Consider the following 12415-nt stretch of genomic DNA (forward strand, 5'->3'; position numbering starts at 1 on the left):
GATGTAATTTATTGACACGAGACAGTACTCATGCATTTACTCACTACTTGAGTAGCTTTTAATAAAAGTACTTTTTTACTTTTACTCAAGTACATTTTTGGATGCATACTTTTACTTGAGTAATATTTGCAGGGTTGCCAACTCTCACGCATTGAGCGTGAGACACACGCATTTGACCGTTTTCACATGCTCTCACACCACACTTCCGATATCTCACGCCAAAAAAAAATCCAGTTTATTTACCTCTGATCCACAAATATGATTCAATGAGTTACTAGTTCGCTCTGGCGCCAACCACCGGTGATCGACAGATCGCGATATAACAATTAATTTGTGTCCATTTTACTCCAAGCGAACGTCAAAAGTTGGAACCCTGCTTTTGGTTCAAGTAACAGTACTTTTACTTGAGTAAAATTGTTGAATACTCTACCCACCTCTGTCCACTTCACAAGAAAGAGCCATTACAAACCGTGTATGTCTTGGCTCCACCCCACTTTAAAATTAATGCATTTTAAAAATTCAGCTACACGTTTCCATGTTCCAGGATTTACTTGTGTTTGAAACATTTTATTTATAAATATTCTAGTTAATGCCCACGCGCTGCCGTATGCAAGTACGGCACATGGCCTTGCTCACTGTAGTACCGCCGTTTGGCAGAGCAAGCACACATGAGAGTGCACTGTAATAAAACACAATAAAAGCAGAATAGCAGTACAGCACAGCAGAACAGCAGCCGGAGCAAAGCCCGACATGGCGAAACTGATTGTAGGCCCGGTAAAGAGGCTGAAGCACCCGGCAGCCCCAAAGTCCAGTATTATTATACACCAGCCCGAATACCCAACTAGTCTGAGGAAACAGTCACGAATGTGGATCCAAACCTGCAGACAGTGAACTAGGTAAACCACTGCAAGGAATAAAAGCGCATAACCGCAAAGCGCAATTAAAACCCAGAGGAGCCACTGCAGAACACTGACCACTGGGTAAAACTCCCTCGGGAAAATGTAGGCAAAACAAGGATCCCAAACACGGCCTCAACCGAGATCGCCCACAGGTGAACAGCAGCAAAACCAATGCTGATGGCCAGGCAGAACTGCGTAGGACGCCAGAACGTGCGTCTGGCAGTGTCGGCGCCCTGAATTTAAAGCCTATCACTAACGTGGGATGACAAAACAGCATGATGACGTCAACAATGACGCAGTGTGACTGCAGCACGCGTATAGGTGCCGAAGCAGCACTACAATCTACCCCCGCATCTTTTATCGTCGGCCCGACGATACGACATGTACGCCACCACATCCAAAATGCGTTACATCAAACGTTCGTAATCGCCTCAAGAGGCAACCGATACCACCACTGCAATCAGTATTCACAGCTTTTGCTTAATATTTTGTAGAACCACCTTTGGCAGCAACTACAGCCTCAAGTCTTTTTGAATATGATGCTACAAGCTTGGGGTACCTATCTTTAGGCAGTTTTGCCCATTCTTCTTTGCAGTACCCTTGAAGCTCCATCAGGTTTGTGCACAGCCATTTTCAGATCTCTTCAGAGATGTTCAATCGGATTCAAATCTGGGCTCTGGCTAGGCCATTCCAGGATATTTATAGAGTGGTCCTGAAGCGTGTTAGGAACAGCACGTGACCTCCCTGATTATTCCATACACCTGCTGCTCATTAACTCACCATTTCACGAGTACTTAAGCTTCCCCCTCTCACTTCCGGGTTTCGAAGTATTGTTGGCATGCCACTTACCAAGCGTTCTATCTCCGTGATTGATCTCCTATGTACTGACCTCTGCTCTCGTCCCAGACCTCACTCCCAGCCTAGTCCTTGTAAATCTTCAGCCCTCTGTCTACCCGGCGTGACCCTGGACCGGCCTGACCTCGACTACAGCACCCATACACCACACACGCTCTGCGAAGTTATTCGTCTATTCGAGTACTCTGTATTCACTTCACAAATAAAAACAACCATATTCCGCAATTGGATCCTTGTCTGCCTGGTTGGTTCGTTACAAAGCGACTCTTGAGATCTTGGCTGTGTGCTTCGTGTCGTTGTCCTGCTGAAAAATTTACCGTCGCCCCAGTCACACCCTCCAGAAAGTCGCGATGTTGCGATTTGCAACTTCAACGCAACTTCAAGCAAACCCCGCGAATTCAGGGCGGTGTTGCAACTTCAGCCAATCACCGCAACTTTCCCGCAAATTTGACCAATCACTGATGTCGTATTGATGTGACGTCGACAAACTCCCGCCTTACTTCCGTATATACGTTCAAGAGGAGCAGACTGAAAGCAGCATGAGCGACGAAAATAACGGCAAAAAGATCGGGAAAAGCAGTATCCCGGTACACTACATGAAAGCGGGGATAAACTGTCCAGATCAGACCCGCGAATTGATTATCTATGCCCCCCTGGATGATATTTAATTACTATTAGAACCGGCCCGCAGGCCACAGCCGCCCGATGGTGTTTTGCACGCACAAACACTACATTCCCCACAATGCAACGGTAGCCCGCGAAGTCACTGCAGCGCACGCAAGTGGCGAGGGTCTGAGATAAAGTTTATAAGTTTAAACTTTAAACTGAGATAAAGTTTATTTATCTCTGATCCATATCTGTGAGTTACTAGTTCGCTCTGGCACAACCACTGGCGATCGATCTCGATATAATACTTAATTTGTGTCCATTTTACAGGCCGCCCGGTAACAACTTACGTTCGCTAACCCCGCCCCCCCGTCAACAATGTTCGCCACCCCCTCCAGGTTCAAATCTCACTTCAAGCGATCTTGAAAAGTTGCCAACCTTGAATAAATAGGTAAATAGATAATTAAAATGTACTACTAAATAGAGGAAACCATACAACATTTACTCCCTATTGTAATGTACTCACAAAAAAGCAAAAACACACCGCAATTTCCATCGCAATTTTTTTGAAAAACACCCGCAACATCAAACATTTTAGCCCGCAACAATCACAAAAAAGGCCCGCGAAATCCTGGTGGGACTGCCCAGTCTGAGGTCAAGAGCGTTCTGGAGCAGGTTTTCATCCAGGATCTTTCCCATCTTTCCCTCTATCCTGACTAGTCTGCCAGTTCCTGCTGCTGAAAAACATCCACATAGCATGATGCTAATGTAACGGATGTAAAAGAAAATGCTTCCAATCCTTTGTTTTTGGGTTATTAATTTCATAGGAAATCCTCTTTATACGGTATATCTTTTTATATATGTATATGCTGTTTATTACTGTTACCATGGCAAATGGGAGGCCGAGTATATTTTTATTTGCGCACGCGCATTTATTGATGTCACCCTTTGGCGCAATTTTTCCCTTAAGAGGGAGGCAGCTCCTCTAAGGGAAGTAAGTATTCTCTTGCGCTCTGGGCGACTTCCATGCTAACTGTTATACAATGTTCAATATAATGTTATTATATATTATCATAAATGTATATTATTAATATTAGAAGCTACTTATATACGTGATGTACGTTTCCAGCAGTTAGTTCTTTTTTTGTACTGGGAAAGTGGATTGAGGTAGCAGGCTAGTATCGCAGCCGCTAAAGCATTAGCAAGATTTGTCTCTTTGTTTTCTTTGTTCTTAACATACTAGATGTTGTAATGAATGGGAAGACAGGAGTGACGCAAACGCAAGATTAGAATATTATGAAAGTAACTGAAATGCTTTAATAAAATAATGAGAAATGCACACGAAAAAAAATATAACGGTAACATGGACACAACGCAGTATGAAACCTTTCACAAACACGTAACATACAACAGACCAGGGTTGCCAACTCTCACGCATTGAGCGTGAGACACACGCATTTGACCGTCTTCACACGCTCTCACGCCACACTTGCGATATTTCACGCTGAAAAAAAAAATCTAGTTTACTTATCTCTGATCCACATCTATGATTCAATGAGTTACTAGTTCTCTCTGGCGCCAACCACTGGCGATCGATCGATCGTGATATAATGGACATAATTTGTGTCCATTTTACTCCGCCCCAGTAACAATTTACGTTTGCCTGGCCACTCTGCCATACAGGCCTGATTGGTGGATTGCTACAGAGATGGTTGCAGGGTTGCCAACTCTCACGCATTGAGCGTGAGACACACGCATTTGACCGTTTTCACACGCTCTCACGCCACACTTCCGATATCTCACGCCGAAAAAAAATATCCAGTTTATTTACCTCAGATCCACATATATGATTCAATACGTTACTAGTTCGCTAGCTCTGGCGCCATCCACCGGCGATATAACACTGAATCTGTGTCCATTTTACGCCCCCGCCCCCCCCCGCTCAACAACTTTCGTTCGCCACCCCCCCACTCAACAAAATACACTCGCCACCGGCTCCAGGTTAAAATCTCACTCCAAGCGAACGTCAAAAGTTGGCAACCCTGGGTTGTCCTTCTGCAAGGTTCTCCTCTCTCCACGGAGGAACGCTGGAGCTCTGACAGAGTGACCATCGGGTTCTTGGTCACCTCCCTGACCAAGGTCCTTCTCCCTGATCTCGCTCAATTTGGATGGCCAGCCAGCAGCAGAAATGTTTCTGTATCTTTCCCCAGATTTGTGCCTCGAGACAATTTTGTCTCAGAGGTCTACAGACAATTCCTTTTATTCATGCTTGGTGTTTGCGCTCTGACAGGCAGTCAACTGTGGGACCTTATATAAACAAGTGTGTCCAAATCATGTCCATTCAACTGGATTTACCACAGGTGGACTCCATTTAAGCTGTAGAAACAACTCAAGGATGATCAGTGGAAGCAGGATGCACTTGAGCTCAATTTTGAGCTTCATGGCGAAGGCTGTGAATACTTACGTAAATGTGATTTCTTTTTTATTTTTAATAAATTTTCAGAACTCTCAAGAAAACGTTTTCCATATGGTCATGGGGGTTTTCTTAGGTTTCTTAAAAGAAAAATGTTTCTATTTAAAAAACTCTTAAAATTCAGAGTATTTTTACTATCACTTACTGTAAATAACAAACAATGTACCAAACATACAATGTATGCAATGCACTTTAGTTTGAACGGTACCGTTCAAACCTGCACTTATATTGATGGGGAATTACATCAAGACTAACCAGAAGAATTGAGGATTCTTGCACACATGCTCAAAAAAATTGTAGTGTTTGGGTACATTTTCACTCAGGTAGCTAATAAGCTGCATCACATACGAATATATAAATAATCATGTTAATCATTATTACTATTAACAATTATACGACTAAACTATACTATGAATTTATAATAATGTTAATTATGACTATTAATAATTATACAACTAACTTTATAATAATTATTATACAGCTATCTTTATCACATATCAATAATCATTTTAGTCATTATCACTGTTAATAATTATATGATAAAATTACAGTGTATGTGTCACGCTCGAGGGAGGAGGCACGACGAGCGAGGACGGTGCAACATAAAACGTTTATTTTAACAAAAGAGACGTGTAAGCTCCGTGTGGAGAGTGAGCCAAAACACAAACACTCACACTGGCACGAAACTTTAGACAAAGACGAGCACAAGACACTGCGCAAACGCACATTATATAGGTGATTAACACAGACCTTTGTGATCTCGAGACAAGGCACAGGTGCGACTACGAACACGCTCACAAACAACCCACACCCACGGAAGTACATACATGGACATAACAGCACGCAGACAACGTAGCGGCACGCCCACAGGGAAGGGTCCAGGACTGTCACCGTAACAGAACCCCCCGCCAGGGGCTCGCTACTCCCGGAGCATCCCGCGCAGCTGGAAAGCCCCGAACCTACACCGACAGGCAGGTCCGGAGCCGCCGGGATCACGAGCCTCCGAGAGCCGTCTCCCCCGATGGTGGGAACTGCCACGAGCAGCCCTAGTACACCCTGGGAAGACAGGGGAAAATACATTAAACACGGGCACAAGCACGAACACGCACACAGGAACATTAATCACAAAGGGCACAAAAGGGAACGGGGTTCGGGAGAAACACTGGGGTAGACACACAGACTGGAACAGGCAGCCACGACAACGTTTGGGCTGCCTGCCAGAGCGCCAATGGTGGCACTATCCCTCCTGGGAATGCCTGCGGGGCGGGCGAAGCCGGCGGAACAGGCGGCGGAGCCCCTGCGGTCCTCGGCGCCGCGCTTCCAGCGCGCGTTGCGCTGTTCGGTGCGCTCGTGGACCTCCCTCGGAGATCCTTGGCCGCCCTCTTGGGCGCTCCCGGAGTCCGAACCCGCCGCCGCGCGCTCGCAGGTATCCACGGTGTCTCCAGAGGCGCGCCGAACCCCCAACTTAAACCGCAGTCAGTGCAGGGACCCTCTCGCGCTCCCGGAGTTACCGGCGCTTCACCATCCGCCGTCTCCATCTCCTCCTCCTCCGAGACGCTCCGACCCACGGACATCGGTTCCTCCGTGGTCGAGTCTCGGGAACGGCACATGCTGCTCACCGACGAGGGGGACCGAGGAACCTCTTTCCCGAGGTGGACGGTATTCCCCGAACACCCAGAGGCGTTGTCCTCCCCCTCGCTCTCGTCGTCACGCTCCGAGGGTGGCGCACAAACGGACGGAGGGCGGCTGACGTCCTCTCCCTCCCCGTAATACTCGGTGGGAGCCGAGAAGATGGAAGGGGGAGGACTGACGTCTTCCTCCGCACCGTGGTGCTCGGTGGAGGTCGCGTGGCTGGAGGGAATAGGGCTGGTGTCCTCGTCGCCTTCCCCATAATCTACCGTCGACTCTGAGAACAACGAGGACGGGGGGCTGACCTTCTCCTCCTCGGACGTCCGGAGAGCTGCGGGAACAGAGGGGACGCAGCTGGTTTCGCCCTCGCTCTCTTCCGACCGAACGGAGGAGGGGGGGCTCTCCTCCTCTCCGGACCCATCGCTCCCGAACTCATACTCGGGAGGGGTCAGGGCGAAGGCACCGGCGCTCAACACGATTGGCACATCAGACTTCTCCTCGGGGAATGCCTGGGTTGGAGCGCTGCGCCCTACGCTCCACAGCCTCTCAGCGGCCAAACGGAAGCACTCTGCCTCTGTTCTGTCTTCGGCCGCCTGAGCTTGGCGCAGCAGGCGCGCACAAACTGGGTCCTGCTGCATCTCCCCGTCGGGTACTGGCATAGCGCAGCGACGTGCAGGGGAAGAGGCGTGACGGCGCTTAACCTTCTTCCCTTTCTTCCGTGCTGCTGTGTACCCCGGCATCTTGTCGGCTCGTCTTTTTGTCACGCTCGAGGGAGGAGGCACGACGAGCGAGGACGGTGCAACATAGAACGTTTATTTTAACAAAAGAGACGTGTAAGCTCCGTGTGGAGAGTGAGCCAAAACACAAACACTCACACTGGCACGAAACTTTAGACAAAGACGAGCACAAGACACTGCGCAAACGCACATTATATAGGTGATTAACACAGACCCTCGTGATCTCGAGACAAGGCACAGGTGCGACTACGAACACGCTCACAAACAACCCACACCCACGGAAGTACATACATGGACATAACAGCACGCAGACAACGTAGCGGCACGCCCACAGGGAAGGGTCCGGGACTGTCACCGTAACAGTATGTCTAATAATGTTAACAATAATTACTATTTGCAATAATTTAATTCGGTCATTGCTTAACCGACCAAAAACTACTATGATCTCTGAACTCATAAATAGGAATTTCCGACGAGGATTTTAAGGCAACATTACTTGTGGAACAGCTGAGTCTGATTAAACGTATACCACATCGTGATCTTAGTGGTAGTGGTTAGTATTGTCTCCCTCCCTAGTTCTAACTCTGACTGCTCAGTAGAGTTCTGTCTTCTGGTCTTGGCCAGTTGTTCTTGTCTGTGCTGTTGTTGGTCACTCACTCTCACATTCCCTGCCACTTAAAAGGAGAAAGAGCACTCCCCAATTGAACAATTTCATAATTCCTACACAGAATGTCAATTTTTCCTAGTTTTCATCACTAGTGCCGAGTCTCCTCACAAACTTGGTCACTTGGTCACAAACTATCTTATCACATACAAATAATAATTTTAGTCATTGTCACTGTTAATAATTATACGATACAATTACCGTGTATGTCTAATAATGTTAACAATTATTATTATTTGCAATAATTGAATAACTCCTTCATCACTCCACCTGCTCCTCTTCACCTGGAAAGTGTCTGTATTTGCACTGTCAAATCATTCCATCCTTTGCCCGTATCAAGCATGCACATTGATCTAAGGACCAAACATTTCAGAAAATAACCAGAAATAATTCAAGATGGCTCCTAAATTAATTTTCAACAGTAACTCTCAACTGACAAGGTCTGAAAGTTGTTGTGTAAGGTAGCTCATACGGAAGATCAGACAGAGGTCAATGCTGGGTAAAACATAAAGCATACTGTAGTTTGCTAATGTAACAGACATATGTAGTTACATCTCTTTTTAACACATACTTTTTGGCATAGCGAAAAAATCTGGGGCTGAAGAGGCAGGCAGGAAGGCCTTTTTACTTTTTTTTTTTTTTTTACAATCGCATTCAGGGGCTCCCACAGCTCAAGGGCCTCCTGCAGTCTGTGTCAGGCATGCCTCTCCCCTAAACTACTGTGCATGCTGTATATAGACCTTTTTTTAGACTAAAAAAAAGAAAAAAGGGTTTTTTAAAATAGGCCCTTAAATGTAACTGCCAATATATCTGGCCAGGGGGCAGTGTAGCACCACAGACAGGAAACTGGAAGATACTGAACAGTCTGATGTTGTCCTAACATCTCTGAAAAATACCAATAAAAGTCAGTGCAGCCCACCATTTGAACAGTCTACAACACATTCAGAAGACACTTTTACAGCTGCAGAGATGGTTAAGTAACCAAAGTTTATAGTATAGAAATAGCAACAGTGTTGCTGATTAAAGGTAATATTACTGCTGAAAGGTCACATTGCACTTCTTACCAAACCAACTAATTTGTTAAATCTAAATGCTTATGTGCCCTGCTGATTTTTTTTCCATTGTATCCAGGAGATAAGATTCAACTCACAAAATAAAGCAACGAATTTGTACTCAGAAGGCTGCGTTGCAATTTGATTGATCCAAGTCTTGTTAAAATAGCTCAAATAACTATCTTTGGGTTCTTTTGAGGTTTGAGTGAATTCAAAGACTAATCTCATACTGGCACTGTTGTTCTCTGGCTTTCTGTCATTGCTGTTAGTGATTAGAAATCAGATCAAGTTGGCCATATCCGTTTATCAAAATTAAACTGCAGACTACAAATGCTGTAAACCAAATGTCTGTAAACCACTCTCACATAACAAACAGTGCTTTATTGTTGTTGCTTTGGCTGCCAGTACCTGACAGAGAAATACCTTACAAAGTCATTGAGTTCTTCCATTAATTTGCCTCTTTATATTGGTTTGATTTAATGTTGTTTTTGAGGCCACCTTATCATCCAAGACCAACCTTGACCAATCAAGTCAAGTGACATTTGAGACAGAAATGGGACAGAGACATTAAAGGGGCTAAGTGGCCAAGTCTGAATCAATGCCAAGGGAACTGCTAGCTCAATTCAAGATCACAAATCTGAATTCTAATCCTATAAGACAGTGATCACTATTTAACACTAAGCTTTTACATAAACAAAAAAAAAATTACAAAAAATATTTTCATAGCATCTTGGCAACATCCCTTAAATAGACTAGAATTGTGGCATATTTTGGTTTCAACTTACTAAAGCTGCAATTTTTTGTCCACTGATTAGCTGTATGATCTTGGTCATGAATCATGAACAGAAATTTAGAGCTCCCAGGGTTAATGTGGGATCTTAAGACTGTACTACAGTCAGCGACCTTTCTAATTCATAACACACAACCTGCCTTCTTTCTATCACGGTGACAGCTCCGGACCCCTCCTTGCGGGCGTGTCGCTACGTTGTCTCCGTCTATGTTTGTAGTTCCGTGGGTGTAGGTCGTCTGTGAGCGTGTTCGTAGTCTCACCTGTGCCTTGTCTCGAGATCACGAGGGTCTGTGTTAATCACCTATTTAATGTGCGTTCGTGCAATGTCTTGTGCTCGTCTTTGTCTGAAGCTCGTGTCGTATGAGTGTGCTTGTGAGAGTGCTTGCGCAAATCCGCGCCGCACTCTGTTAATTGTGCTTCACAATAAACGTTTAATGTTCATGTACCCGCTCGTCGTGTCTGCCTCCTCCCTACGTAACACTTTCTTCTTTTAATGTGTTTCTTTTAATGTTTTACACTATTGCATCTTTTGTGAGAAACCTAATCCACAGCCTTTGAAGACTTAATCTAAACCATCTCCTTCAGAAATCAAGCAATTCTCTTCAGATAGACCTTTAGATTTCCCCCATGAATCTGAGTCCATGATTGGTTGATATGCCAGCAATGCTTGGCAGCGTGGCATCACCTTTATTTGTGCTTGTTAAATCAGCTGGAAACAGGCCTGTATGACTCAAGTGGGCCCGGTGTGGGCGCATAAAGACCTACCTTATCGTCCGGCGGCAGGAGGCGTCTCGGATGACGGGTGTGAACCCTGTTTTTGAACCCACACTTAACGTCCTGTGAAATAATCCAATCACTCAGCGTTGGCAGTCCATGTTTAAAGGTTAATAACTGTATCTAATTTCCTTAACAAGGCAAAGACAGGAATTCTGGTCAGTGAGACGGTGGAGGATGCAGAGAGGTGGCCAGTTACCCTGTCCTCCTACGCTGAGGAACATGGATACCTCTGGTTCTCTGTTCACCTCCATGTTTATGTGCAGACAGTCTGGAAGTGTAAGACTCCTTGTCAGAGGCACATGCTTGTCATACACTGTTGTTTGTTGTCCCTATAATATTAAGGGACAACATGTGTAACATGACATTTCGCTTATTCCATTATAGCAAATAAGTTAAGAAATAATATAAACCTACACAGGACAAACATAAAAGCTCCAGAAATAAGATCCTTTCGATTTCCAGATTAATAAGAAATTCACACAAACAATATAAATGTAAAACATGATTTTATTGTGTAGTGTAATTTGAAACCATATGTCTATTTGATCCGTATGTGGCTCAATGTTTCTCTACCATTTTGCTATGTCAGCATGTCTACCTTTAATTCTGCTCTTGAAACCAAGACAAAAATACATTATGTGGCAAAATATTACTCCTTATCTGAAAACAACACCGACTGGTGACATCCAAAACCTGTAAACATCCCCACTGTCCACACATCCCTGGGAGTGTACAGTTTTTGTTGAAGAACATGATTACTCCTGCTCCTGAGAGGGTTACTGGAATATAGAGAGCACAAGAAGGGGGAGGGGGAGGGGGGGGGGAGAGAGAGAGAGAGGAATCAATAACTTATGATGAAATCTGCAGGCCTTACTTTCAAATGCAGTCAGACAGGGACTCAAAAAGAGCCAAACAGGCTACTGGGAATCCATCTATTGACGGACTGTGCTTCAGAGCGAGGCTGGTGAGCTGGCAGGCTGCAAAGCCCCCAAGTTTAAAGCACACGGCCCTGTCCGTTTGAAGGGAAGGACACAGAGATCTTGCAGGGCTGCCTGGTCGATGAACAAATGTTTGGTTTGAAGGAATAAGTTCTCACTCAAGCGATGTTCTGCCCCTGCAAGCTTTTCCAGGCTGCTCACTGGACCTCACCTAATCTTGCAAGCTCCATATGATGTAGAGGGAGACAGAGATGGTGGACAATATAGACAGACAGAAAAAAAAGTGAAGCAAGTGATCCGTTAAACAGTACAACCAAGATGAGCAAACTTGGAGTGAGCAAAGATCCTGGATGAGGCTGGTTCATATCTGTTGGTGCCCCTAACACATCCTGAGAGTGCTGTTTGTTTTTTGTTTTCTGTTGTAGGTGCTAAAATCTGGATATGGATCATGGCTGAGCTATAATACCAAGGCCTTGGTGGGAGCAGGCAGCTGGAATGGGATAAAAATGTACAGACAACAAAGGGGAAGGGGAAGTGGAAGAAGCGGCTCAAGAGTCAGGCTTTTTTTCCACGTTGGTGCTACAGAACTGTAACCGACTAATCAAATCAGAGACATCAGGTGAGATAGCTAGAGAAATATTTCTGTGCTTTGGGTACTTGGTTTGATGGTCTTTGTAGGGACAAACATTTTTATGCAAAAAAAACATTTTATTCGTAAAATATTCTAAACCTTTCTTTTGGTTACTGAAGTTAATGGTAGGAATTATTTGGCTAATGAACAATAAAACCTCACATAAATACAAGAGCATGTTTGCGTGTGGGTGTTTATATATGGGAATTAGAATGAGACTTATCATGAGACTAATCTGCTATGGGCTCTGGTCTCTGTTGAAGAGTTCACCTTGGCCAGCCTTAAATATACAAAGCCAGGTTCAAAGAATCATACCACTACATAATCCTTCCACTCCCTTCATCACTGTCAATGCAGTCTTATG

The 12415-nt window shown here is 45.0% G+C and overlaps 1 protein-coding gene across 4 annotated transcripts in view; it reads left to right on the plus strand.

Moving 5' to 3' along the window:
* Positions 1 to 12415, plus strand: part of dpp6b (dipeptidyl-peptidase 6b) — a 183423-nt gene that overhangs the window by 1009 nt on the left and 169999 nt on the right. For all 4 annotated transcript variants that reach the window (XM_076972525.1, XM_076972523.1, XM_076972524.1 and 1 more), the window contains exon 2: positions 11846 to 12039. The gene's annotated coding sequence lies outside the window, so the exon portion shown is untranslated. The remainder of the gene's footprint in view (positions 1 to 11845; positions 12040 to 12415) is intronic.

This window comes from Brachyhypopomus gauderio, chromosome 14 (genome assembly GCF_052324685.1).
Source record: "Brachyhypopomus gauderio isolate BG-103 chromosome 14, BGAUD_0.2, whole genome shotgun sequence".
Classification (NCBI taxonomy): domain Eukaryota; kingdom Metazoa; phylum Chordata; class Actinopteri; order Gymnotiformes; family Hypopomidae; genus Brachyhypopomus; species Brachyhypopomus gauderio.